This window comes from Phoenix dactylifera, chromosome 13 (genome assembly GCF_051530095.1).
Source record: "Phoenix dactylifera cultivar Ajwa chromosome 13, Ajwa_hap1_PhDact_Kaust_v1.1, whole genome shotgun sequence".
NCBI lineage: Eukaryota > Viridiplantae > Streptophyta > Magnoliopsida > Arecales > Arecaceae > Phoenix > Phoenix dactylifera.
This window is the reverse complement of record NC_143202.1, coordinates 16,660,089-16,684,054: the sequence shown is the minus strand read 5'-3', so window position 1 is coordinate 16,684,054 and position 23,966 is coordinate 16,660,089.

Genomic DNA, 23,966 nt, shown 5'->3' with positions numbered 1-23,966 from the left:
AATTAAGTATTAATCAAAAGATTAAATTCAAGAAAGTGTGGGTTCCAAAAGGAACATCAAGTACTAACCCTAAAGGACCCAACATAGCTTGGGTACCTAAAGCTCTTTCTTGATCTTGATTGCAGGGGTGTCTTGCAGCTGATAAAGTGGAAAAATGATGGTATCTAGATAGAGGCTGTTCAAGACACATGACCGGTGACGTAGACCAATTTGTCACCTTGGAATCAAAGAAGGGTGGAGTAGTAATCTATGGAGACAATGGTAAAGGACATATCATTGGAAAGGGTAAAATTTTCATTACTCCATCCATTTTTATAGAAAATGTCTTATTAGTTAAGGGATTGAAGCATAATCTGCTTAGCATAAGTCAATTTTGTGATAAAGGGTTTAAAGTCACATTTGAAGCATCTGTATGCATAATCACAAATCCTAAAGATAATAGCATTGTACTTGTAGGACAAAGGCAAAGAAATATTTACTTGGTAGATCTTCATGATGTAGGCAAGAAAAATGGATTATGCTTAATTACTAATGAAGAAAAGAAAAATGAAACAAGTTGGCTTTGGCATCGTAGACTAGGACATGCCAGTATGGAATTAATCTCAAAACTAGTCAAGAAGGAATTAATAAAGGATGTGCCAAAATTGATTTTTGAAAAGGATAAAATCTGTGGACCATGTACTTTGGGAAAATAAACTAGATCATCTTTCAAATCAAAGAATATAGTATCAACAACTAGGCCTTTTGAACTTATACACATGGATTTATTTGGACCCACTAGAACTGCGAGTCTAGGAGGGAAGAAGTATGGACTAGTTATTGTTGATGATTTTTCAAGATATACATGGGTTTCATTTTTGGCACATAAGAATGAAGCATTTTCAGCATTCTTGAAACTATACAATAATATCATAAATGAAAAGAAACTCACCTTAATAGCAATTCGAAGTGATCATGGTACTGAATTTGAAAATCAACACTTTGAAGAATTTTGTACTAAAAATAGTATTTCACATCAATTTTCAGCACCTAGAACGCCTCAACAAAATGGGGTTGTTGAAAGAAAAAATAGGACATTGGCAGAAATGGCACGCACAATGTTGTGTGAGTCAAATCTTCCAAAGTACTTTTGGGCTGAAGCTATAAGCACTGCTTGCCATATTCTAAATCGAGTTTTAATACGACCAATAACCAAGAAAACTCCTTATGAACTTTGGAAGAATAAGAAACCAACTGCTAAATATCTTAAAGTATTTGGATGTAGATGTTTCATCTTAAACAATGGCAAGGAGGATCTAAGTAAATTTGATGCCAAGTCAGATGAAGGTATCTTCTTAGGATACTCCACATCTAGCAGGGCATACAGAGTATTCAATAAAAGAACTCTAGTAGTAGAAGAATCAGTCAATATTATATTTGATGAGTCTGATAGTGAGTCTGCTAGGAAAGAAAATATTGTTGATGATGATACAGGAATTGTTGACTTTGAAAAGTTGAATATTAATGACGTGCCAATTCAAGACAAGGGAGATGATTGCGTGCCACCACAACCCCAAAATTTGCCAAAGGAATGGAGGTATGCATATGGACACCCTAAAGACTTAATCATTGGTGATCCATCACAAGGGGTAAGAACTCGATCATCTCTTAGAAATTTAAATGATTATCTTGCTTTTGTTTCACAATTAGAACCTAAGACTTATGAAGAAGCTGAAAAAGATACTAATTGGATAAATGCCATGCAAGAAGAATTAAATCAATTCAAAAGAAGTAATGTATGGACATTAACTGAAAGACCAAAGCATAATTCAGTAATTGGAACAAAATGGGTATTTAGAAATAAATTAGATGAAAATGGATTAGTTATAAGAAATAAGGCTAGACTTGTAGCTAAGGGATACAATCAAGAAGAAGGAATAGATTTTGATGAGACATTTGCTCCTGTAGCCAGATTAGAGGCTATTAGATTGCTTCTAGCATTTGCATGTTTTATGGATTTTAAATTATATCAAATGGATGTGAAGAGTGCATTCTTAAATGGTATTATTGAGGAGGAAGTATATGTAGAACAACCTCCAGGATTTGAAAATCATGAATTGCCAAATCATGTGTTTAAATTACATAAGGCATTATATGGATTAAAGCAAGCACCTAGGGCTTGGTATGATCGTTTAAGTAAATTTCTGCTTGATAATGACTTTAGTAGAGGAAATGTAGATAAAACTCTATTTCTCAAGAGAAAGGACAAAAATCTGTTAGTGGTACAAATATATGTAGATGACATAATCTTTGGTGCCACTAATGATACTCTGTGCAAAGAATTTGCTGATTTAATGCATGGAGAATTTGAAATGAGTCTAATGGGAGAACTAAGCTTCTTTCTAGGTTTACAAATCAAACAAACCAAAGAAGGCATTTTCATTCATCAAACTAAGTATACAAAGAAAATACTAAAGAAGTTTGGGAATGAAAATCATAAGGGAGTAGGTACTCCAATGAATCCTACTAGTAAGCTAGACAAAGATGAAAAAGGGAAGAGCATTGATATTAAGCTCTATAGAGGACTAATTGGATCCTTGCTCTACCTTACTGCTAGTAGACCCGACATCGTATTCAGTGTAGGGATATGTGCTAGATACCAATCGGATCCTAAGGAGTCACATTTAAGTGCTGTTAAGAGAATCCTTAGATATTTAAGAGGAACTACCAATATAGGATTATGGTACTCGAGAGACTCCTGTCTAGATTTGCTTGCATATTCAGATGCTGATTTTGCCGGATGCAAATTAGATAGGAAGAGCACAAGTGGCACATGTCAATTCTTAGGAAATAACTTAGTATCATGGTTTAGTAAAAAGCAGAATTCAGTGGCACTGTCCACAGCTGAAGCTGAATACATAGCTGCTGGTAGTTGTTGTGCTCAAGTATTATGGCTCAAGCAACAACTAGAGGACTATGGAGTGAAACTAGATAATATTCCTATTAAGTGTGATAATACTAGTGCCATCAATCTTACTAAAAATCCAGTTCAGCACTCTAAAGCCAAACACATAGAAATAAGGTACCATTTTATTAGGGATCATGTGCAAAATGGAAATGTATGTATTGAGCATATATGCACGGAAAAATAATTAGCCGACATATTTACAAAACCATTGAGTGAAGATAGATTCTGCATGCTAAGAAGGGAATTAGGCATATGTGATCCTTTTTATTGAAGAAATATAAAAGGGAGCTAGTAGTCTCATGATACATTCCTCTAACTTCTAAAATCCCATGAAACATGAGTCAAATTTGTTATCTAGAGATTTCTTACTCATGTATCATTGTCCCAGAGAGAATTTATAAGGTTTGGAAGCAAGAAAAATTTTTAGAAGCAAAAAGGAAGAGAAAAGAAAATTTCTGCACTTGGGTCGACCCAACCCAGAACATGGGTCGACCCAATGTTGAGTCGACCCAAGAAAAATCTTGAGTCGACCCAACGTCGGGACCCCACTGATAAAAGGGGACCCGAGAGCTTATCTAGGGCACTGTTTGCCCTTTATCTTCTTCCGAAAAACCTTTTCCCCACTCTCAAATCTTCTCCAATCATCTCCAAACAGTAGATTTTCTTGAGATCTTAGAGAAATGGGACCCAAAAGAGCCGTAGCCAAGAGATCCGGAAGAGTAACTCGGATCCAACGGGAGGAAAGGCAACCTACCGAGCCTTCTCCCGTGTCTCCACGACGTGAGGCACGTGCGGAGGCCCCTCCTCCTCCTTCCCCCTCAGTGATACTTGCAAGATTTGCGGGGAGGCCGGTTACAACGGGGAGAAGGATCCATTCCGAGTTCTTCAATCAAGAAGGGTTTCGGATTTGGGAATGGATCCAAAGGCAAGGTTGGGAGTATCTTTGCTCCCTAGATGTGGTTATCTACCCCGGATTGGTACAAGAGTTCTATGCCTTCCTCAAAACTGGTATGGGAGGGCTTGTTTCGGAAGTTCGAGGGGTTCGAATTCGAGTTTCCGAGGAGAGCTTGAGTGAGCTACTTCATTTACCCTGCATAGGAGCCACTCCGGAAAAGCCAGAAAACAAAATGAGAGCTCTACAGTTGATCATGGAAAATGAGAACTTCGACTTTTCCACGAAGGTAATAGCTAGTTCTCTTTCCGCTGAAATGAGATTACTGCTCGATATGATCAATAGGATTTTATTTCCAAAGACCGGGAGATTCGATCTCATCACAGAGCGAGATCTAGCTGTGATGGAGTGTATGATTCGGGGGATTCCCCTAAATCTTCCGGCTATGATACTGAGACAGATGAGGAAGGTAATGTGCAGCAACAGGGTATCACTACCTTATGGTATGATACTCACCTTGATTTTCCATCAGCACGGTTTACCTCTCGAGGAGGAGGCATCCAAAAGTCTGCATCATACTGATACATACACTGCACGGACACTTATACGCATGGGATATGAGAAAGTGAACGGGCAGTGGATTCACACTGGAGCAGGCATTCAGGGTGAGGCGCCAGAGGAAGATGCACCAGAGGATGAGGATGAGGAGCATATGGATCATCCTACTGCACCCTCAGAGGCTGGACCATCGTCATCCGTTCCTCCGACAGATACGGATGAGTTCTGGAGCAGGATGACTGAGCTCATGTCAGCTCAGGCGAGGACTATCACTGACGGGCTGACGAGCCGATTGGACGCCCGGTTGGATGTCATGTCTGCTGAGATCAGTGATCTGAGGCAGCAGATAGGAGCACTCTGGAGAGAGAGAGACCCATGGACCATTTGTGCCACAGGCTGCTGAGTCAGAGATTTCGGCACAGAGTCATCCAGCTCGTCGTGCTCCACGCCAGACACAGTCCCACCAGGCTTGACCTCCCCTCGCCACGTACACTAGGAGGATGAGGACTAGATCCCAGCCGTTAGAGTCTCCCTAGGCTGATCTTAGCATCTATGTTTAGAGCCTAGGCTAGATATCTAGTTCTCATATGTATCTTGCTTTTATCATGTATCTTTAAATCTTGATTAAGGAACATTGTATCTGTTTTTTTTTGTTTTAGGACATGAATGTATGAAAATGTTCCTATTTTGATCAATGAAGTTTGAAGTTTGTTGTTTATTGCATCTTTCCCATGTATCTTTTTGATGATAACAAAAAGGGGGAGAAGTAAAGAAAGAGTATTTATTTAGGTGAGAAGTAAAGATTTTGTGTAGATTAGATAAAGCAACAAAAAGGGGGAGCAATTTGTAACAATGAAATTGATTAAATCAAAATTTCTATCAAATTTCAGAATTTGGCACATATAAATTCAGAATTTGGCATGCACCTCTCGCACCCCGATACATAACCTGAAACTCATATTTTATCTCAAATTTTTTGAAGTTTCATCGCTAATGAATTATAAATGAAAGGGGGAGCAATTCAAAGAGTCAATTGGCAACATTTAAATAATATAGGGGGAGATTTCACTCTTATATATGAAAAGCTGAAATTCAGCAATTTAAACCCTTCTATAAACTATTTTTAAAGACAAGTATCAATAGGCTTATACTCTTTATTTTGTAATCATCAAAAAGGGGGAGATTGAGGATGATAGTGTTATTTTGATGATTAACAAGCAATTATCTAGAGTATATTATAAGTTAAATTGATACTTCATTTATAAGTTCATTACTCTCAGTATATCTGTATGAATTGATATAGATACATGTCTTTGTTCATTTGAATGAATCTAACCTTGAGATGCAGCAAAGTGTAGATTGAGTCGACCCAAAGGTTGATTGGGTCGACCTCGGCACATCAAGAAGTCATTTGGCACACTTCTGCAAAATTGGCACAGATGAACAGTGAGTTGGGTCGACCCAAGGTAAGCATGAGTCGACCCAAACTTCAAGAACCTCAAAACATGAAAGAAATATGTTCTCTAGATTTACTGAGAGGGTCGACCCAAACAGTGGTTGAGTCGACCCAAGCTTGAGTCGACCCAAACCCTGAGAGGGTCGACCCAAAGGCAAGACAGAAAGACAGACAGAAAATGGTTCTCTGAAATTACTGAGAGGGTCGACCCAAGAAGAAGTTGAGTCGACCCAAGTGAACTTTGAGTCGACCCAAAGAATGGTTGGGTCGACCCAAGTGAAGGAAGTCTGAAATTCAAGTTTCTGTATTCTCTGAGAGGGTCGACCCAAGGAATATTTGAGTCGACCCAAGGCAAAGTTGGGTCGACCCAAGGACAGGTTGAGCCGACCCAAACACGGGCTGAACAGTAACGGCTAGTTCTGCAGATGTACTTTTTGTCCTTCCCAAGGTCAGTAACGGCTAGTTTTTGAATTCTAACTATTGGGGCATGACCAAAGGATGTGGGAAGCTATTTAAAGGGGCACTATTCATTAGATAGAATAACTTTTGAAAGGAATATCAAAGAGTACACAAGAAAACAAAAGTGCCCTAATCTTCTTCATCAAGAGCTTCATTCAAGAATCAAAGAAAGGGATTGAGCAGATTCAAAGAGTCATCAAGAGCTCCATCCTCCCTTGAAGAGTGAAGCATCCTTGACAAAGAAGAGCAAAGCCACTTCAAAGCGATAAATACTTTCTAACTCTTCTTTGTAGTTAATATTGTTTCATATGCTCATTTAGGAGTTTGAATCTTTCCTTTTGTTTGTCGAACAATTTGTAAAGGTTCGTTGGTGAACCCATAAAACCAACAAAGGTTTTTGGTGAACCCGGAAAACCAAAGTGTAAAGGTTCGTTGGTGAGCCCGCAAAACCAACAAAGGTTTTTGGTGAACCCGGAAAACCAAAGTGTATAGGTTCGTTGGTGAGCCCGTAAAACCAACAAAGATTTTTGGATTGTGAGCCCGGAAAACAATCCAACTGTAATCCGCGGGATTATAGTGAATTTCCAAGGGGTCGCTTGGGGAGTGGACGTAGGTGCTAAGGAGAGCACCGAACCACTATACTTCTTGTTGTTTGCATTGTGATTTGTTTAAGTTCACTAACTCATCATTTAACACAAGTAAGATAGTTAAAATTCAAAAGAAACCAATTCACCCCCCCCCCCTCTTGGCTTGTCACCTTGGGCAACAAAAACCTTTATACTTTGGTTTTTCGGGATCACCAAAAATCTATGTTGGTTTTACGGGCTCACCAACGAACCTTCACAATTGGTTTTACGGGTTCACCAACAACCTACGTTGGTTTGACGGGCTTACCAACAACCTACGTTGGTTTTACGGGTTTACCAACAACCTATGTTCATTTTATGGGCTTACCAACAACCTACGTTGGTTTTACGGGCTTACCAACAACCTACGTTGGTTTTACGGGCTTACCAACAACCTACAATGTTGGTTTTACGGGCTTACCAACAAACCTTACAACAAGAATAAAGAACAAGGAACTAAAGCTCCTAAATGAGCAAATAAAATAATTATGAGCTACAAAGAAGAGTTTAGAATATAGTTATCGCTTTAATAAGGCTCTTCTCTTCTTTGTCAAGATTGCTTCACTCTTCAAGGGTTGGTGGAGCTCTTAATGTCTCTTGGAATCTGCTCAACCACTTCCTTTTGGCTCTTTGAATGAAGCAATTGAATGAAGCTTGCCTTGCTAGGGTTCTCTCTTGAATGCACTTGATGTATATTCCAAAGCTTGCTTCCTCTGATGAATACTCCCTCTTAAATACTTCTCCAACCTCCAAATAGTCCTTCCTGACCGTTGGATTGAATAAACTAGCCGTTTATAGCCGTTGGGAGTCCAAAAAGCACTTCTGCACAACTAGCCGTTATGCTTCTGCTCGTGCTTGGGTCGACCCAAATCACTGTTCATCAGACTTGGGTCAGCTCAAGCTTTTCTTGGGTCGACCCTCTCAGAAAATACAGAATCTTGTATTTCAGCCTTCCTTCACTTGGGTCGACTCAAGGTTGGGTCGACTCAAGGTGGGGTCTACTCAAGTTCAGTTAGGGTCGACCCTCTCAGGGATTCCAGAGACTTGTTTTCTTGAGGCTTGAGGATGGGGTCGACTCAACTTTCACTTGGGTCGACCCAAGTATTGTTCATCCGTGCCATAAGTGCTAGAATGTGCCAGATGTTTCTTGATGTGCCGGGATCGACTTCACCTCTTCTAGGGTCGACTCCTACTTTGTGCCAAGTGTTCCAAAGGCATGCCAAACGTATCGGGGTCGACTCCAAACTAATTGAGGTTGACTCTAACCATGTTTTTCTACACTTTGAAGGTTAGTTATGCACATTGAAACAACAATATGATATTCCAAGCAAATTATGATGCATGGCACAATAAAGTTTCATACCCTTAACAGTAGAAATTACCGAATTGCCCTTTTAGGTATTTTTAACATGAAACTTTGTCAAAATGAATTCTTGAGCTTTCTACCATTCTCTATTACAAATTTTATGTCGTTTATCAATCTTGAGAGTGGTTTTGACCATATAATCCTAATGTAACATGAGTGTATCGAGGGTGTGCCATTTATCAATGATGTATCAAGTTAATTTGCATTTCTAATTTGATATAGCCTCAATAGTTGTGTTAATCATCAAAATAACATTATCATCCTCAATCTCTCCCTCTTTGATGATTACAAAACATTGAGTGTAAGCAAATTGGTATTCATATGAAAAGTTAGATTTAATATTCATAAAGTACTTTTGGTTCAAGAGTTTCAAAATAGTCTTATTTAGAGTTTGTATAAATGAACCAAGTGTTGGGAACCCGCCCATGCCGCTGATATTTCAAAAATTAAATCAGATGGCAGCGGAAGAGGCATGTGCGGGATCGACGTTCATCGCATGAACGTTGTTTCGAGACCTTTCGTAATTAGGTAAGAATTAAAACTTTTAAAACTAATAGGAAGATCAAATCTTCACCTTGCGCGGGTAGATGATCACCGCAAATCTGAATTCGTGGTTTTGGAAGAGGGTTCGCTTGAAGCCGTTCAAACGTCCGGCCTCTACGGGTATCCACACGAAGCAGGATCCGATCCAAGCTCTCTATCTCACCGGGGTGCTAGCTTCCTTGCAGAGATAGCTTTGATGGCTGATGTCCTCTCTTTCAATCAACTCTTGATTGCACTTGAGAGGAGGAAGAAGAAGGATGAAGAAGAGGAAGAAGATCAAATCCCTTCGCAGCCTTCTTCTCTTCGCACGCGCTGAAGCCAAGGATGAAGACCAAGAGGAGGGAGACGCCTCCTCTTCTTTTCCCTTTGCTGATGGCGGCTGAACCAAGGGAGGAGAGGGAGAGGGTGGCCACGGCTTGGAGGAAGAGGAGAGAGCTTCTTACTTGGGGCCGGCCCTAGTCCTCTTTTTATAAGGAGTGGAGCTCCTAACAATTAGGAGCTCCAAGACAATTTTCCAAAGAGGGGGCGCCGGCCCCCTCTCTTCATGTTGCCCTAGCCATGTGGAGAGGGGCTGATTCCCCTCTTACTTGGTTAACCTAATCGTCTTCCAAAGAGGATTAGGTGCCTCTCTCATGGTTTAATCCTAATCTAATTAGGATTAGCCAATTTTGGGTTCAATCTATGCTAGTCCTAATCCAATTAGGACTTGGATGAATCATGACTCAATTGAACTCTTCAATCCTAATCCAATTAGGAGTCATGTTGATTCATTAGATTAATAATTAATTTAGACTTAAGAAATCCTAATCCAATTAGGATTTGTTTAATTCTAGTCCTAATCCAATTAGGACTCTAATTTGAATCCAAAGTCCTAATCTGATTAGGACTCTAGGAATCCTACTCCAAGTAGGAATCCGATTTTGATTCTAAATTTCTAATCTCATTAGGATTGTAGGAATCCTATTCCAAGTAGGAATCCCAGTCCTACTCCAACTAGGATTCCCAGTCCTAATCCAATTAGGACTCTAGGAATCCGACCCGAAGTAGGATTCTTGTTTCAAGTCCAATTAATTTATTCCCTTTCGTTCTTCAACTTCTTATCAATCGAATTGATTACTCGTGATTCATAATCACTTTTCAACCATCGGATCGGTCAATACTTCTAGTGTGTGTGACCCCATAGGTTCTACTCTGACTGGTAGTGAGATATATTATGATCTCTATCACAATATCATTGAAAACAACTTTCAATGGGTTGGAACGATTCCAACTCAACTCATTAGGGTTTATCGATCATCGAGATAATCCCTGTGAGTCCCACCATCCACCAGTGACACCTAGCAGCATGTAGTGGCTACCCAGCAGAATGGAATGATGAACCTCTAGGTGCAGTTAACGTGTGATACAGTCCTACTATCGTGGATTCCTATAGGACGGAGGTCATGGACAACTCGTCAAACCCCATCGTCTGTCATATGTCAAGATTTATTCGACTTGAGTTCGATAGTGAAAAACTCTTTTTCCACTTTATATTACTGCCCTGGCCAAGGTCTTAGAACTCAGTCTAATAAATCACATAGGATCACTCCTCTTCTATCAAGGTCGATAGATTCCTTATAGGTGCATACCCTACTCCTACAGTGAACCTACTGCAGCCAATCTACACTGCATGGACCCATATGGCTAGAGACCATGTATGTGTGTAGTCAAACTACAATAACCTCACTGTGAGTAGCCGAAGCACCGCAGGTCAAAGGACCAGTCACACTACTGCAACATCAAGCAAGTCACTGACGAGTGGATAGACATCCAAGTGACTTCTTGTCTTGGTCACGCTCAGTACCCTTGTTCTCTAACAAGCACCTGCACTATCACTTCAGTGTCCCCACACTGTGGACTCCAGCCTCATCCATCCAGAAGGAAAGTGATCTGTGCACTGATCGGATCGATCACCGTCCTCGTGGTGATCCATTGATCAGGAGCATTTAGAAATTAATCACCAATGATACATGGCTCAAATTCTCAACTCTTGAAAATATGTATCATCATCTTATTAATTCCTTGGACGATTCATAGACACATAAACAATATGAATGAAAAGATGCCTTTTATTTATTCAATAATAAATAGTCAAGTACAAAATTATGTCCCTAGAATCAACAATGTGTCAGCCAAATTGGCTTCTAGGGCATACATCTAACAATCTCCCACTTGCACTAAAGCCAATTGGTCATATATCTTAGGCCCATCTTCTCAAGGTGGGCTTCAGTCTTTTGCTGACTCAGCTGCTTAGTGAACGGGTCTGCCACGTTATCCGCGGAGTCTACTCTCTGCACCTCTACATATTTCTTCTCAACATAGTCGCGTATGAGATGGAAGCGCCGCTCTATATGCTTAGACTTCTGATGAGACCTTGGCTCCTTAGCAAGGGCTATGGCGCCATTATTATCGCAGTAGAGTGTTATGGCATCTGATGTCATCACGTCCAACTCTGCAATGAATTTCTTGAACCAGAAGCCTTCCTTAGCAGCTTCAGAGGCGGCGATATATTCGGCTTCCATAGTAGAATCAGCAATGATCGGTTGTTTAGAACTCTTCCAATTTACCGCACCACCATTGCACAAGAACACATATCCAGATGTTGACTTCCTGTCATCGACATCAGTCATGAAGTCTGAATCTGTGTACCCTTCTACCTTTAACTCTGATGATCCTCCAAAAACCAAGAATAAATCTTTAGTTCTTCTCAAGTACTTAAGAATATTCTTCACAGCTGTCCAGTGTTCTTCACCTGGATTCGACTGATATCTGCTTGTGACACTCACAGCAAGGGCTATATCAGGTCGTGTACATAGCATGGCATACATGAGGCTTCCTATTGCCGATGCATAGGGAATCTTGCTCATGCGTTGAATCTCTTCAGATGTGTTGGGGCACATCTTCTTGGAGAGATGAATTCCATGCCTAAGAGGTAAGAGACCCCTCTTGGAGTTTTCCATGCTGAACCTCTTCAGCACCTCCTCTATGTACATTTTCTGTGACAGGCCAAGCATCCTTTTAGATCTATCTCTATAGACCTTTATTCCCAAAATATAGGATGCTTCCCCAAGGTCTTTCATGGAGAATTCTTTTGACAACCAGACCTTGACCGAGGTTAGCATGGGAATATCATTCCCAATCAGGAGAATGTCATCTACGTACAATACGAGAAAAACGACAGCACTCCCACTAACCTTTTTGTAAACACACAGTTCCTCTTCGTTTTTGATGAAATCAAACATTTTGATTGCATCATCGAAACGAGTGTTCCAACTCCGAGATGCTTGCTTTAGTCCATAGATGGACCTTTGCAGCTTGCAGACCTTGTAATCTCCATCACTGGAAGTGAAACCCAAAGGCTGTTCCATATAGATATCTTCATCAAGATATCCATTCAGGAAAGCAGTTTTCACATCCATCTGCCAGATTTCATAATCATGAAATGCTGCAATGGCAAGCAATGTTCGGATGGATTTTAGCATGGCTACAGGTGAAAAAGTCTCCTGATAGTCAATGCCTTCGCGCTGACTATACCCTTTCGCCACAAGCCTTGCCTTATAGGTCTCTACCTTTCCATCCGAACCTATCTTCCTTTTGTAGATCCATTTGCATCCAATAGGTACAATACCTTCTGGTGGGTCTACTAAGGTCCAGACTTGGTTGGAACGCATGGAGTCTAACTCTGACTTCATTGCTTCCAGCCATTTCTTGGAATCGATATCAGATATCGCCTCGTTGTAGGTTTTGGGATCCTGTATGTGATCCCTATCTCCCACTAGGAACATTTCCTCGGTATCCTCTTCTAGTATACCCAAGTATCTATCGGGAGGATGGGAGACCCTACTAGATCTACGAGGTGGTCGAGGGACATCGTGTACTGGCTCTGTATGAATGGGTTCAATAGGATCCATGACTCGTTGCTTTTCAGAGACTTTCTCTTCAAGCTCAATTTTCCTCCCACTGCCTCTATTAAGGATAAACTGATTTTCCAAGAAGATGGCATGACGGCTCACAAACACATTGTGATCCTCTGAGACGTAAAAATTGTATCCTAATGACTCTTTAGGATATCCTATAAAACGAGCACTTATGGTCCTAGCCTCTAACTTGTCTGCCTGTAGTCGCTTGACGTGGGCCGGACATCCCCAAATCTTGAGATGACCAAGACTTGGTTTCTTACCATGCCATATCTCATATGGTGTGGTAGGAACGGATTTAGAGGGAACTCTATTCAACAAATAAATCGCTGTGAGTAAGGCATCTCCCCAAAGGAACATAGGTAAATCAGTGAAGCTCATCATGGACCTGACCATATCCAATAGGGTCCGATTCCTCCTTTCTGACACCCCGTTGAGTTGAGGTGTACCCGGAGGTGTCCATTGTGAGGCTATGCCGTTTTCTTTGAGATAGTTCCGGAATTCCCCACTAAGGTATTCTCCTCCTCGATCTGATCGAAGAGCCTTAAGAGGTTTTTCAGTTTGTTTTTCTACTTCATTCTTGAACTCTTTGAACTTTTTAAAAGATTCAGACTTGTGTCTCATAAGATACACATACCCATACCGTGAATAATCATCGGTAAAGGTAATGAAGTACGAATAACGTCCCCTGGCTAGCACATCGAATGGGCCACATACATCTGTATGTACTAGGGTAAGTATTTCGTGGTCCTCTCCCCATGTCCTACAAAGGGCATTCTAGCCATTTTTCCTTGAAGACAGGACTCGCAAACTGGATATGACTCAGAAGTCAATGAGCCTAAAAGCCCATCTTTATCCATTTTGTTCATTCTGTCTTCTCCAATATGGCCAAGCCTGAGGTGCCACAAATATCTTTGGTTTATCTCATCTCTGGATCTTTTGGATCCTTTGGCACTCACATCTTGCTCGGTAACATTCACAGATACATCCATATATAAACGATAGAGACTGTCAATCATAAAACCACGTGCGACTATTTTATTTCTTAAATAAATAGAACAGCAGTCTTTGTCAAATGTAAAAACATGACCTTCCTGTGCTAGACATGAAACAGAAATCAAATTTCTGCTGGCAGCAGGTACATAATAGCAGTCTCTAAGTATTAAACTAAATCCAGACGGTAGTCGCAGATGGTAGGTGCCCACAGCCACAGCAGCAACTTTTGCCCCGTTGCCAACCCGAAGGGTTACCGCACCTTCCGCCAGCCTTCTACTTTTCTTTAGACCCTGCATGGTAGTGCACAAATGAGCACTAGAACCAGAATCTATAACCCAACTAGAAGTAGAAGAAACCGTTAGATTAGTTTCAATTATGAGCAAGTTTATACCTTCTGAAGGTGTGTCACCTTTCTTGTTCTTTAGGCTCTCGAGGTATGAAGGACAGTTTCTCTTCCAGTGGCCTTCGACATTGCAGTGGAAACATTTTTCTTTGTCGTTAGCCTTTTTCTTTGAACTTTCTTCTTTGGCTTTTCGTCTTTCTTCTGCTTCTTAGCAGGCTTCTTTTTCTTCCAAGTAGACTTTCTCTTGGAACCAGAAGTCAACTCAGTAGCAAGAACATTGCCCCTTGAACCTTTCAAGGCTCCCTCAGCAGTTACCAACATGTTTATGAGTTCAGTCTTAGTGCATTCAATCTTATTCATGTGGTAGTTTACTATAAACTGACCAAATGAATCAGGAAGTGACTGTAGGATCAAATCCACTTGTAATTCCTTGTGCATGTCCATACCGAGCTTCTCAAGCTCCTCTAGGTCCTTGATCATGGTCAGACCGTGATCATGGACAGACTGCCCTTCGCGCATCTTCGCTTTAAAAAGCCTCTTGGACACTTCAAAACGAGCTGTGCGACTCTGCTCACCATACAACTTTTGCAGGTGTGCCAGTATGTCCCTAGTAGTCTTCATATTTTCATGCTGGCATTGGAGTTCATTTGACATGGATGCCATCATATAGCATTTTACTCTAATGTCATCATCCAACCACTTTTTATGCATCTCTCGCTGAACATCAGTAGGACGTGTTGGTAGTGTGGGGATATCTGAATCGAGTATGTAGCCTATTTTCTCACAGTCCAAAACAATTTTGAGATTTCTAAGCCAGTCTTTGTAATTGGTTCCGGTCAGTCAGTTGGTCTCAAGAATACGGGTCAAAGGGTTTGAAGCCGACATTGTATCTGTAGAGAGTAAAGATTCTAGTTAGACTTTTGTACTTGATCCTAATCTGTTCTAAGGTCTTTTAGAACAAATATAACTCCCACTATTTTCTCGAATTCCTTACACTCTCCTGGTAGGAAAACGAAAATCCCACACGACTAGGGTTTCTAGTAGGTACTGCGGTCCCACCGATTTACATGCCACCTCACCTAACAGTTATTGGTGACACATAGATGATGAGTGTACAACTCTTGTACAATGCTTCTTAAGCATGGTGCAGTGTAACTTGGTCTCTAAGCCATGAAGACCTCACCTAACAGTTATTGGTCCCATTTCTTAGTTAAGTCAGACCCACCGTATAACTGTTAGGGATTCAACCCTACGATTGCGGAATATAAGAAATAGTAGGAGAAAAAAGAACACGGCAAGAAACAATAACAAACGCACAAGACACCCAAGTTTATGTGGTTCGGAGTCCATTGCTCCTACGTCCACAGCCGCACAGATCAATACTTCACTATATAATCAAAGAAAGTTACAGAGATTCAAGAGAAGAGAACAAACTCTCTTTCTTACAGCAAAACAATCTCTCTCAAGACGAGCAACGCGTCGTCTTCCTGATGCACACAAAGGATCTCCTTTTGGAAACTTCTCGTTGATGAGTTCTAGGGTTTCTCAAGGTTGCCACACACCTCTCGTGTCCCACAAGAAGTCTATATATACCTCCCAATCTCTTACTTTGATTAGGGCTTCAAAAAACCTTGGCTTGAACCCGGTTCATAACTCAGCCTCGCGTGAAAATCGTGCTCGAGTCGACTCCCACAATTCTGCGAGTCGACTCGGCCACAGTCCACAGAAAAAGCCTCTCTGTCTGCCTGTGGGAGTTGACTCCTAGAGTTCTCGAGTCGACTCCAACACTGGGGAGTCGACTCCTATGGATCTGGAGTCGACTCCAAGACTGTGCCAAGTCTGCCTGCGTGCTAGAGTCGACTCCAAGTCTGCTGGAGTCGACTCCGGACCTTGCTGAAATTTTTTCTTTGCTGATTCAACTCTGAATCTTTTCGAACTCGTTCCGGCTTGTCTTCTCTTGATCCTCCACCACCATAGTGCACATAGGGGTCTTGAAAAAAGGGAATGGATCAGGCTCCACAACCCAACAACTCTCCCACTTGGAGACTGATACATCCAATTGTGCATCTCTCTGAAAAATAAACAAATTTCTATATCTTGATCTGTATTCTCTGTGCGGCACCTCCATTCAACTAGCTTTGGAGGCCAATTGAGGCCATGCATAGCCTCAATTTCTCTGTAGTGACTGTCTTAGTCAACATATCCGCTGAATTCTTTGCTCCTTGAATCTTCTCAAGTAACAAACTGCCATCTTCTAGCAACTTCCTGATGAAGTGATATCTCAGCTGTATGTGCTTCGTTCTCGCATGAAACATTGGGTTCTTAGCTAAGTGAATAGCACTCTGACTGTTGCAGAATAGTACACTACAGTTCTGTTCTCTGCCCAGCTCTTTCAGAAGGTTTTGTAGCCAAATCATCTCCTTACTGGCTTCTGTAATGGCAACATATTCTGCCTCTGTTGTCGAAAGAGCAACGATCTTTTGCAATTGTGAGAACCAGCTCACTGCTGTTCCGCCTATGGTATAAACATACCCTGTGGTGCTTCTTCTAGTGTCAGTATCACCTCCCAGGTCTGCATCCACAAAACCTTGTAGTGTTTGACTGCCTTTTCTATAACACAAGCCTACATTTCTAGTACCTTTCAAATATCTTAGGATCCACTTGACAGCCTCCCAATGTTGTCTACCCGGATTGGCCATGTATCTGCTCACAGCTCCCACTGCATGTGCAATGTCGGGTCTCGTGCATATCATAGCATACATCAAGCTGCCTACAGCTGAAGCATATGGTACCCTTGACATCTTCTTCAGCTCCTCTTCATCCTTGGGTGATTGCTCTTTTGAAAGTTTGAAATGGCTCGCTAAAGGTGTCTTCACAGAATCTGCATCTGTCATATTGAATCTATTCAACACCTTATCAATGTAGTTAGCTTGAGAAAGCTTCAGTGTGCCAGCCACCTTATCCCTTTCAATCCTCAGCCCAAGCATCTGTTTTGCTGCACCCATGTCTTTCATTGCAAACTTCCTTGATAGCTCTTTCTTCCATCTTTCAATCTCTTGTAGGTTCGGTCCGGCTATCAACATGTCGTCAACATACAAAAGTAAGATGATAAAACTGCCATCAAGTACCTTAAGATAACAGCAATGATCTTCTTGACATCTTACAAAACCATTGTTGATCATGAATCCATCGAACTTTTTGTACCACAACCTCGGGGCCTGTTTCAAACCGTACAAACTTCTCTTCAGCTTGCATACAAGGTTCTCCTTGCTAGGGACTGCAAAGCCGATAGGTTGCTGCATGTAGATGTCTTCATCAATCTCTCCATGGAGAAATGCAGTCGTAACATCCAACTACTCCAAATATAGATTTTCTGCTGCCACAATACTCAGAATCACTCTGATTGTTGAATATTTGACTACCGGAGAGAAAATCTCAGTGTAGTCGATACCTTCCTTCTGTTGGAAGCCTTTCACAACCAACCTTGCTTTGTACCTTTTGCTGCCATCATGTTCCTCTTTAACTTTGTAGACCCACTTGTTCTGTAAAGCCTTCTTGCCTTCTGGTAGTGAACTGAGTTCCCAAGTTTGATTTCTATCCAAGGACTTCATCTCGTCCTTCATGGCTAACTCCCACTTCACCGAATCTTCACTTTCCATGGCTTCTTCATAACACTCGGGTTCACCTCCATCTGTCAATAGCAGATAATGTAAAGAGGATGAATATCTATCCGGTTGTCTCGAGATTCTTGTTGATCTTCTCAGCTGTGGTATACTTGGTTGAGGTTGTGCCACAACAGTTTCTGAATTTTCAGGATTTTTCTGAAAACTTTTGGCAACATCTTCTTCTGTAATCTCTTGCAGCTCAACTTGCTGTTTTTCCTTGCTTTGCTCCCCTGCACTCTCAAGATCTGAAGTATTCTTGTCCTTATAGAGAACTCGCTCATTGAATATCACATCCTTGCTTTTGATGACCTTCTGGTTCTGTGCATCCCAGAACTTGTAACCAAAATCATCTGTACCATATCCAATGAAGAAACACTTTCTGGACTTTGCATCTAGCTTGTCCCTTTTCTCTGCATTAATGTGCACAAAGGAGACACACCCAAAGACCCTCAAGTGTGACAAATTTACTATTTTTCCTGTCCACTCTTCTTCAGGCAATTTGCAATCTAGGGGAACCGACGGGCCTCTGTTTATTAGATACGCTGCGGTGTTGACTGCCTCAGCCCAAAACATCTTGGGCAAACCAGCATGGATCCTCATACTATTGGCTCTCTTGTTCAGGGTTCTGTTCATTCGCTCAGCCACCCCATTTTGCTGCGGTGTGCTCGGTATTGTCTTCTCCATTCGGATTCCATTCACTGCGCAGAATTCCTTGAACTCACTGCTGTCATACTCACCGCCATTGTCAGACCTTAGTCGTTTTATCTTTGCACCAGATTCATTCTCCACCAGACTTTTCCACTTTTTGAAGGTGACAAATACCTCTGATTTGTGCTTCATGAAATAAATCCAAACCATTCTGGTAGAGTCGTCAATGAACGTGACATAATAGTGTGAGCCTCCAAGAGATGCAACCGGTGAAGGCCCCCACACATCTGTGTGTACAAGCTCTAGCTTTTCTGTCTTCGGTGTTCTTCCATCCTTTGAGAAACTAACCTTTTTCTGCTTTCCAAATATGCAGTCTTCACAGAGACCTACATCAACAGTTTTCAGATCTGCTAGCTTGTTCTTCTTCACCATCATCTTCATACCTTTCTCACTCATATGTCCAAGTCTGCGATGCCAAAGACAACTATCTGCACCTGTTTCTGTTAATGCCACCGTATCCTTGGTGTCATTGGTCATATAGAGAGTCCCCAACTTGTTCCCACGTGCTATCACCATAGCTCCTTTGGTGATTTTCCATAAACCACCTACGAAGGTAGTAACATACCCTTCGCTGTCAAGCTGCCCAACAGAAATCAAGTTTCTCTTCAAGCCTGGGATATGCCTCACATTCTTCAGTTTCCACACTGACTGATTCATCATCCTGATATGAACTTCACCTGTCCCCACAATATCTAAAGGCTCATCATCAGCGAGATAAACCTTTCCGAAGTCTCCTGCAGTGTAGTTTAGCATACACTCCTTCCGTGAGGTAGAATGAAACGAAGCTCCAGAGTCTAGTATCCACGATTCCATAGGGCTGTCCACGCTGAGAATCAAAGCATCGTTGGCTTCATCTGTGGTTGCATTCACGGACACCTCGTTCTGCCCCTTGCTTGGATTCTTCTTTCTAAGCCAACAATTCTTCCTCGTGTGGCCCATCTTGCCACAATGCCAGCAGCCATCGCCTTTCGATCTAGACTTGTTCCTCCTCTTAGACTTCGATCTGCCACGGTTTTCACTGCGTTGCACAGTTCTTCCTCTGCCTTCAGATGTATTCAGAATCGAACCAGATTTCACACCAGACTCCCTCCTTCTGATATCTTCACTGAGTATCAGATTTCGGACCTCCTCAAACTTCAGTTTGTTTGAGCCGCAGGAACTGCTTACAGCTGTCACCGTTGCACCCCAACTTTCTGGCAAGGAGGATAGAAGAATTAGGGCACGAACTTCATCTTCAAAACTGATTTCCACCGAACTCAACTGGCTTGTAATCAGATTGAACTCATTGATGTGATCAGTAACAGAGGAACCTTCACTCATCTTCAGATTGAATAAACGGCGCATCAGGTACACCTTGTTGGAGGCCGAGGGTTTTTCATACATATTCGACAATGCTCTCAGCAAACCTGCTGTTGTCTTCTCTTCCAAAACGTTGAACGCAACGTTTCGAGCCAACGTCAAGTGAACAACTCCCAAAGCCTGACGATCCATTAAATCCCAGTCGGCCTGTGACATATCTGTCGGTTTCATACCTTCAAGAGGTAGATGAAGTTTCTTCTGATATAAATAATCTTCGATCTGCATCTTCCAGAAACCAAAATCTTTGCCGTCAAATCTGTCAATCTTGACCTTGCCTTCTTCAGCCGCCATTGCTCCCACTTTTTCCTTTGAACCAGATGGCTCTGATACCAGTTGTTAGGGATTCAACCCTACGATTGCGGAATATAAGAAATAGTAGGAGAAAAAAGAACACGGCAAGAAACAATAACAAACGCACAAGACACCCAAGTTTATGTGGTTCGGAGTCCCTTGCTCCTACGTCCACAGCCGCACAGATCAATACTTCACTATATAATCAAAGAAAGTTACAGAGATTCAAGAGAAGAGAACAAACTCTCTTTCTTACAGCAAAACAATCTCTCTCAAGACGAGCAACGCGTCGTCTTCCTGATGCACACAAAGGATCTCCTTTTGGAAACTTCTCGTTGATGAGTTCTAGGGTTTCTCAAGGTTGCCACACACCTCTCGTGTCCCACAAGAAGTCTATATATACCTCCCAATCTCTTACTTTGATTAGGGCTTCAAAAAATCTTGGCTTGAACCCGGTTCATAACTCAGCCTCGCGCGAAAATCGTGCTCGAGTCGACTCCCGCAATTCTGCGAGTCGACTCGGCCACAGTCCACAGAAAAAGCCTCTCTGTCTGCCTGTGGGAGTTGACTCCTGGAGTTCTCGAGTCGACTCCAACACTGGGGAGTTGACTCCTATGGATCTGGAGTCGACTCCAAGACTGTGCCAAGTCTGCCTGCGTGCTAGAGTCGACTCCAAGTCTGCTGGAGTCGGCTCCGGACCTTGCTGAAATTTTTTCTTTGCTGATTCAACTCTGAATCTTTTCGAACTCTTTTCGGCTTGTCTTCCCTTGATCCTCCACCACCATAGTGCACATAGGGGTCTTGAAAAAAGGGAATGGATCAGGCTCCACAACCCAACAATAACCGTAGGAATAAAGTCGTCATTGGGTCCTCACCTAACAGTTATTGGTGCCCAACCCCACCTTTACCCTACAACATCTCATGTCTATAGAGAGGTCCAACCCCCCGATGCAACTTGACCACTGTGTCCAGCCGAGACAAATCAACATCAGAAAGACCTTAGCAGCTCTACTACAGTGGAAGACCTATTGACTTAATATTGGTTAATCAGGTCTTAGTGTTTGCAACTTGAGCCCTTCATAAGAGGTAATCGAACAATTGGCCAGGTAAGCAGGTGGTAGGCTCCCCTTACTCAGAGAGTAAGGTCCTAATTAAGTAACCACCTTTCATGCTTTCCTAGACACCAATTAGATCAATTAATCTAATATGACTTGCTCATGTCGGTTCACCTTCGACTTGATTGAGGAGGTTTTGATTTAGGTCTCAATTGGGTTTGTTACATCATATGTAAACCTATCTACCCGACTCTCATTCACATCACATGCAAACGGCGCATTGCAGGCAGTTATAATCGCAGCAATAATTAAAGCTAAACTTTAACTAGGTGATGATCATGGATTCTAATTAGGTCATATTACAAGCACATGCACATCAATCGATCAAGTGGTCTTCAACTCTTGAATTGGTTCCAAGCCTCCTTGATTCGATCCTTGACCAACTCTTGATCCAATCGCCATCAACCGCTTAGACCCCTGTTCATCTCATGCCTTGTCTTCGACTTGATCGTTGACGTACATCACATCACAGAAATACAACCAGATATAAAAAAAAAATAAAATAAATTACATCTCCCATTTAGGAGGCACGCAGGCCTCTCAAAACATCAAATAAGATGCATGCAAGCATCTGAAAAATTACATGACATCGCAGATCACATCGCAGGTCATTACATTTGATACCAAAAGGGTTTGAATCCTATGATCATCACCGTATGCAACAATTATAATTTTCAGATCTGAAAATTAACTGATTATATCATGACATAGGTCGCTGATCATGCTAATCATGATTTTAAACTTTGTAATCCCATTAACAATGCAATTAGAATCATCTTTTTATCACATAAAAATCAGCATGTAAAAATCAGCACCCCTGAAAAATCTGCATGCAAAATTTTTCAGCATGCATGATCATTCAATTTTCAGATCTAATAAGCCTTTAGATATTTAATTCTTATCTTAATCTACGAAGCCTAGGCTCTGATACCACTGTTGGGAACCCGCCCATGCCGCTGATATTTCAAAAATTAAATCAGATGGCAGCGGAAGAGGCATGTGCGGGATCGACGTTCATCGCATGAACGTTGTTTCGAGACCTTTCGTAATTAGGTAAGAATTAAAACTTTTAAAACTAATAGGAAGATCAAATCTTCACCTTGCGCGGGTAGATGATCACTGCAAATCTGAATTCGTGGTTTTGGAAGAGGGTTCGCTTGAAGCCGTTCAAACGTCCGGCCTCTACGGGTATCCACACGAAGCAGGATCCGATCCAAGCTCTCTATCTCACCGGGGTGCTAGCTCCCTTGCAGAGATAGCTTTGATGGCTGATGTCCTCTCTTTCAATCAACTCTTGATTGCACTTGAGAGGAGGAAGAAGAAGGATGAAGAAGAGGAAGAAGATCAAATCCCTTCGCAGCCTTCTTCTCTTCGCACGCGCTGAAGCCAAGGATGAAGACCAAGAGGAGGGAGACGCCTCCTCTTCTTTTCCCTTTGCTGATGGCGGCTGAACCAAGGGAGGAGAGGGAGAGGGTGGCCACGGCTTGGAGGAAGAGGAGAGAGCTTCTTACTTGGGGCCGGCCCTAGTCCTCTTTTTATAAGGAGTGGAGCTCCTAACAATTAGGAGCTCCAAGACAATTTTCCAAAGAGGGGGCGCCGGCCCCCTCTCTTCATGTTGCCCTAGCCATGTGGAGAGGGGCTGATTCCCCTCTTACTTGGTTAACCTAATCGTCTTCCAAAGAGGATTAGGTGCCTCTCTCATGGTTTAATCCTAATCTAATTAGGATTAGCCAATTTTGGGTTCAATCTATGCTAGTCCTAATCCAATTAGGACTTGGATGAATCATGACTCAATTGAACTCTTCAATCCTAATCCAATTAGGAGTCATGTTGATTCATTAGATTAATAATTAATTTAGACTTAAGAAATCCTAATCCAATTAGGATTTGTTTAATTCTAGTCCTAATCCAATTAGGACTCTAATTTGAATCCAAAGTCCTAATCTGATTAGGACTCTAGGAATCCTACTCCAAGTAGGAATCCGATTTTGATTCTAAATTTCTAATCTCATTAGGATTGTAGGAATCCTATTCCAAGTAGGAATCCCAGTCCTACTCCAACTAGGATTCCCAGTCCTAATCCAATTAGGACTCTAGGAATCCGACCCGAAGTAGGATTCTTGTTTCAAGTCCAATTAATTTATTCCCTTTCCTTCTTCAACTTCTTATCAATCGAATTGATTACTCGTGATTCATAATCACTTTTCAACCATCGGATCGGTCAATACTTCTAGTGTGTGTGACCCCATAGGTTCTACTCTGACTAGTAGTGAGATATATTATGATCTCTATCACAATATCATTGAAAACTCCTTTCAATGGGTTGGAACGATTCCAACTCAACTCATTAGGATTTATCGATCATCGAGATAATCCCTGTGAGTCCCACCATCCACCAGTGACACCTAGCAGCATGTAGTGGCTACCCAGCAGAATGGAATGATGAACCTCTAGGTGCAGTTAACGTGTGATACAGTCCTACTATCGTGGATCCCTACAGGACGGAGGTCATGGACAACTCGTCAAACCCCATCGTCTGTCATATGTCAAGATTTATTCGACTTGAGTTCGATAGTGGAAAACTCTTTTTCCACTTTATATTACTGCCCTGGCCAAGGTCTTAGAACTCAGTCTAATAAATCACATAGGATCACTCCTCTTCTATCAAGGTCGATAGATTCCTTAT